The sequence below is a fragment of the Podarcis bocagei genome (assembly GCF_964188305.1).
Source record: "Podarcis bocagei genome assembly, chromosome: 9".
NCBI classification, from domain to species: Eukaryota; Metazoa; Chordata; class Lepidosauria; order Squamata; family Lacertidae; genus Podarcis; species Podarcis bocagei.
This window is the reverse complement of record NC_138134.1, coordinates 39,682,833-39,688,832: the sequence shown is the minus strand read 5'-3', so window position 1 is coordinate 39,688,832 and position 6,000 is coordinate 39,682,833.

The following is a 6,000-nucleotide window of genomic DNA, read 5'->3' as shown; positions in this document are numbered from 1 at the left end:
CTCTTGTGACAGAGGTAGCATGTTATGATGCTTCCACTCCTGCCTTCAGGCTCCTCTCCATGAAGTAGCATTGGTAGACTCCTCCATGACCCCATGGAAGCTGAGCTGTAGGGTTCTACAGAGCTTCATCTCGTCCAAAGTGCTGTTTAACAACCACTGGAAGTGGTCCTTAGGAGATTAGGAGTGAAGTGTCACCGGTATGCTGATGACACCCAGCTCTTTTCTCCTTATCTGAGTAGAAGAGGTTGTGCAGGTTCCAGAGAAAAATGTATGAGTGCACTGGGAAGCTGGAGAAAGACAAAACCGAAGCTGACTCCTGATTGAAGCACTGTGGATAAGTACGTAATTCTTGGGGCCAGGAATTGGACCTGCTTGTCCATTTTGGATGGGGTTGCATTCCCTCTAAAGGAGTGGCTGCGTCGTTTACGGCCGCTCCTGGATCCACCACTTCCAGTGGTGGCACAAATAACTGCCACTGCAAAGAGCACCCAGAATTGGCTCTCTGGGCAGGACAAAGCTGCTAGGCTAGCTGTCATTAAGAAGGGCAGGGCAGATAAATGGTGATGACCTAGGTGGAGACTGAATGAGTGAAGAGATCAGAGGATGCACAGGGGAATGTAAGACGGACAGGGCCAACTAGATGCAATTATGTAGATACATACAGGAGACTGAGACCTGGAAGAGAAGAGCAGCAGGAGAGAACAACTCTCTGTTTTCTGCTTAAGACCCTCACAAAGGTTCCTTCTTTATAATTTCCACCTGCATGAGGAAACACAACTGGTTTGGTGGGCTTGAGTGGTAAAATGGTGCCCGTCCCCTGCTGCTATTCCATTCTGATCAGTTGTCTATGCCTGTTTTTCATTGGACTCCACCCACCCAAAAAAACCACCCTCACAGGAACCTCTTCCACCTATCTATCTGCACACACAAAAATCCAGTTTTGCCCTCTGTAAAGACTGCAGACCTGCTCAATATGTGCTCTTTTCTGTCATTTGTCACTGTGGGAAATGAAGCTCATTGATTCGTTCAACATTCACAGCCTCTGGGTTATGTACACATTAGATTTCAGCTTCTTTTTGCATGGTGAGTGCTGTGTGGCCTTTGACTGCCCCAGGTCTTGAGGTTTCCTTCTCACTAGTTGGGGAAATGTACAGGGCCTTGCTCAAAGGCTGAATTAAAAAGGAAGGAGGATACTGCTGGCAAGCATGCTTTTCACTTCTGTTGTCTCCTTCAGCTAATCTCCTCTGCTTTCTCTCCTCTCAGTGGCTAGGCACGTGCAGCTTTCACAAGAAACTGCTTAGTAAATTATTAATTGGCTAACACAATGCAACCTCAAATGTACCATTCGCTGCCCATCCATCCACCAGCCTCAGTTAATTTCTGCACTAGAGAAAAAAGCTCATTATGTTTTTTCATATCACAGTACATAGATACAGTGGTACCTCGGGTTACAGATGCTTCAGGTTACAGACTCCGCTAACCCAGAAATACTACCTCGGGATAAGAACTTTGCTTCAGGATGAGAACAGAAATCGTGTGGCGGTGGCAGCGGGAGGCCCCATTAGCTAAAGTGGTACCTCAGGTTAAGAACAGTTTCAGGTTAAGAACGGACCTCCAGAATGAATTCAGTTCTTAACCCGAGGTACCACAGTACTATCTTCTAAGATAGCGATCTATTGCCATCAGTTTAACTTTACAGTGTTATCTTGGTTTACAACCATAATCTGTTCCGGAGGTCCGGTTGTAAACCAAAACAGGTTGTAATCCAACGCGTGCTTTCGCCAACGGGGCCTCCCCCCCCCATGGGTTGTAATCCAAAAAAAGGCACATACACTTCCGGGTTTGACGTGGTTGTAATCCAAAACAGTTGCAAACCAAGGTACCACTGTATCATAATTGGAAAAGCCAGAGATTGATCTTTCACAATGGATATTACACTTCATTTTGAAGTACTTTCTAAACATTTTGGGGAAGCTGCAGTAGATGTTTAAAAGCACTGAAATATCACACACACTAGGCAACAGTGTTCCTGCCTTCTTAAGAAAGCCTTGTATTATATACAATATTCATTTTTCAATTTGTTCTCCTTGCTCCCTTTGAGCAATGTGCCTTTGAAGTTCAAGGCGTTACGCTGTAAATCTGCCAAAGCTTCAGGACTGAAGTGGCAGTTCAACTCTTCCTAACCCTCTCAGGGGGTCTCTCTCATCTCCCCCCTCCCCCCTTTTGCCTTTGAAAATATCTAGGTTTTCAGGCCCAAAACCCAGCAACAATTTTATGGGCTAATTTGATACAGCTTCCTCATATCTAAGGAAAGTAGGTAAAATGACATTGGCAGCAATGAAATGTAGTAGGTTATTATTATCTCCCTGGAAAAGTTGCTAGTCTTTTCTAAAACAGATTATTTATGCCTTAACATAATTAAATCACAATCAGGATGGGGTGAGGGGAAGATGAAGAAAAGGGACACATTCACAGTCTTTATCACATCCCCAATCTTTCAAATCAATTTTATACACGGAGCAAGAATTCAAATATACACTGATAACTACGGGACTAGAATAAAAAGGTGGCATATGTTATACATTTTTAACCACTTTCTACAAGGTGTCTCAACATGATTTACAAATCTGTAAAACACAACACAATAAAAAATGAAAAACTAAATACATTAAAACAAAATTCTTAAAAGTGCTCTTCCAACACTAAGGATGAATGGTACCTCAGCCCACTAAAAGATGGCTGCTACAGAACAGGGGCAAAATCATACCACAGTATGATCCAAATTAATGACTACATACCGTACATACTCTTGGTACCAGGTAGGTGAGGGAGGGAAAAGGCCCACCGTTTGCTTCTATGGCACACAGCAGCTTCTTTGGATATGCTAATTTGTGGTACTTTGCTAGCTAGCCAAAGTCATTACTTTGACAAACGAACTGGTTTGGCAGTTCTTATATGTTATTATACACATTTTACCCTCACAGCTATACGATCACAGGTTTTAGAAGGGGCCCAGGATATCATCCAGACTGACACACACACACCAAACTCATAACAATATTATATGGTAAATCACACCCATTTCCTATAAGAAACTACCCTGTTGTGGGTACTTTTATTTATATGAGGTATCCTCTATGGGAAAGTGTCTTTTTCTATCCTTTGCTTAGTTTCAACAAAGAAAATGAAAATAAGACATAATTATGGTTATATGTTCTTTTCATGGAGTGCATTCCTGTCTCCAAGGAAAAGACAGCTATATAGGCATTGCATACATAGGTCACTGAACATCTGTCAGATGGTTGCTAGTGTTACTTTATGCTTCAACCACCTTGGGCTAGAATATGACCTACTTGTGTTGCTTCAAAGATGAATGATCTTGGTCAATGAACCGAATCATTATCAGTTCCCACCTTTAAAATACACAAACATGGAAAATGTGGATACTTGATTGTTTAAAAATCTCACCATCTATTTGCTCCCTCCCTGTATTTAGGAAAGATAAAATATTTCTTAATTTGATGAGAGGTTGGAATTGTGGAAATAGTGTAATGTTATTTCGATGGTTTACGCCCACTGCATTGCATGGCTCACTTGCACAATATCTTCTTATACAACACCATCAAACTGATAGTTACGTAAATTCGACTAACAAATATACCCACAACGTAACTGGCTGTGTTTAACTATATAAATTCATTATATATCACGTAAACACAACTCTTTTCACATTATCTAGTTGAGTAGAAGCAACATTTAGAACAGGAAATACAAACAGATCAGTTCTTATATATGTAATGTCCAAATAAAAGCTTTTGTGTTCCAAACGTAACAACTTTAAGAAGCAGTACTTGCAAAAGATGAACTTTTCCTTGTAATGTTCCATATCTGCCTTTGCAAAGTATTGTTGTTGTATGCAGCTGCTGTATGCAGGTATTGGACGAAGGATACAAAAGATCTTTGTGCAATGTGCCTTTGCAACATATAGTTGTTGTATGCTGGTATCAGACGAAAGAACTTAAACGTGACAAGGATTCCCGGAATAATACCTTGTTTCGCCCTGCTGGGCTTCGTCAGCCGAGCATACTCTAAATAATGCAGATAAACATAATAATGTAGGGTTGTTTTTTTTACAAATTAAAGAAATAAAACATATAACACAGATATTGAACAATGGATCTACATACCATATTTTCGCACCTAAGCGCCCTCTGCGACCCCGCAGAAACCGGGCTCCCTGGTTTACCGAGGAGCTCCGGAAAATGAAGCGGGACCTCAGACGGCTAGAGCGAGTATGGCGGGGTGCCCGTGACGGAGCCTCAAGAACATCTTATAGGGCTTTTATGAAAACCTACGAGATGGCGGTGAAGGCTGCTAAGAAGTCATACTTCTCGGCCTCCATTGCATCCGCTAGCTCTCGCCCAGCGCAATTATTTAGTATAATCAGATCTTTAACGTCCCTTGAGGGACAGCCAAATTTAAATAACAAATTGACACACGGCTGTGAGGCATTTGCGAGCTTTTTTGCGGAGAAGGTCTTGTCGCTCCGCCATGACCTCCCTGCCAATTTGGATACAATAAAGGAACTGGAGGCCCCTCGACTGTCCTCGGGTCCAGTATTGGACCACTTCGACCAGATATCCCCAGCCGATGTGGACAGACTCCTCCGAGCTGGAAAGCCCACCACCTGTCCTCTCGACCCGTGCCCGTCTTGGCTGATTAGAGCGTGTCCAGACGAGGTGCGGGCCCTCCTGGGGGATATCATCAATTTGTCCCTTGGCACGGGGACATTCCCAGGGGAACTGAAGGAGGCAGTGGTGCGCCCGCTCTTAAAGAAAACATCATTAGATCCTTTAGATCTATCCAATTACCGCCCAGTTTCGAATCTTCCGTTCCTGGGTAAGGTGATTGAGAGAGCGGTTGCTGAACAGCTTGGTGGGTTTCTGGATGAAACATCGGCTCTGGATCCATTCCAGTCCGGCTTCCGCGCTGGTCATGGGACCGAGACGGCTCTGGTCGCCCTAACAGATGACCTTCGTAGACAGCTGGATCGAGGCGGGTCGGGGCTGCTGATTCTTCTAGATCTATCAGCAGCTTTCGACATGGTCGATCACGAACTTCTGGACCACCGCCTTGCCGACGTGGGGATCCAGGGCACAGTCCTTCAATGGCTGCGCTCGTTTCTCTCTGGTCGGGGACAGAGGGTGGCGCTTGGGGGGGAATTGTCATCGCGCCACTCCTTGGTGTGTGGAGTACCTCAGGGTGCGATACTCTCCCCGATGCTTTTCAACATCTTTATGCGCCCCCTCGCCCAGCTTGTCCGGAGTTTTGGGCTGGGTTGTCATCAGTATGCCGATGACACCCAACTCTATCTGTTGATGGATGGCCATCCTGACTCGGCCCCAGACACACTGACCAGATGTTTGGAAGCTGTGGCTGGATGGTTACGTGGGAGCCGGTTGAAGCTAAATCCTTCGAAGACAGAGGTCCTGTGGCTGGGACGGGGCGATATGGGATTGGGGGGGCAACTCCCATCTCTTGCGGGGGCGCAATTAGTGCCAGCACCGTCCGTTAAGAGTTTGGGTGTAATCTTCGACACCTCCCTTTCCATGGAGGCGCAGATTGCAGCTATAACAAAGGCGGCATTTTTCCATCTCCGCCAAGCTAAGCAGTTGGCTCCTTACCTCTCTCGCCCTGACCTAGCCACTGTGATCCACGCGACGGTCACCTCCAGACTGGATTATTGTAACTCGCTCTACGTGGGGCTGCCCTTGAGACTGACCCAGAAACTCCAGCGGGTGCAGAATGCTGCAGCGAGACTCCTTACGAGGTCTTCGCTGCGAGATCACATTCACCCGGTGCTATACCAGCTGCACTGGCTCCCGGTGGAGTACAGGATCAGGTTTAAGGTGCTGGTTTTAACCTTTAAAGCCCTATATGGCCTAGGACCCTCGTACCTACGGGACCGCCTCTCCTGGTATGCCCCACAGAGAAACCTAC